Here is a 309-nt window from a genome sequence, read left to right as displayed (position 1 = left end):
CTGGGGACACTGAGGGGACAGTGAGCTGTCACGGCTGGCGGTGCTGGGATCGGGGACCATGGGGCTGGAGGGGACACTGCGGGGATCAGGGGCACTGGGACAGCTGGACAATGGGGGCGTGGCCACTGGCTTTGTGGGGACGCGAGGACAGGGGGACACCGTGAGGACCGGGCTCTCAGGGGCTGGGGACACTGAGAGGGGCTGGGCAACACTGGGGACAGTGGGGCAGGCAGGGCCACCGTGTCCTGAAGCACCCCAGGAGCTGGCAGCGAGACAGAGGGCCGGCAGGGGGGGCGGGGGGGGGGCGGG

The sequence above is a fragment of the Corvus brachyrhynchos genome, unplaced genomic scaffold, assembly GCF_000691975.1.
Source record: "Corvus brachyrhynchos isolate BGI_N302 unplaced genomic scaffold, ASM69197v1 scaffold212, whole genome shotgun sequence".
Taxonomy (NCBI): domain Eukaryota; kingdom Metazoa; phylum Chordata; class Aves; order Passeriformes; family Corvidae; genus Corvus; species Corvus brachyrhynchos.
Note: the sequence above shows the minus strand (reverse complement) of the source record.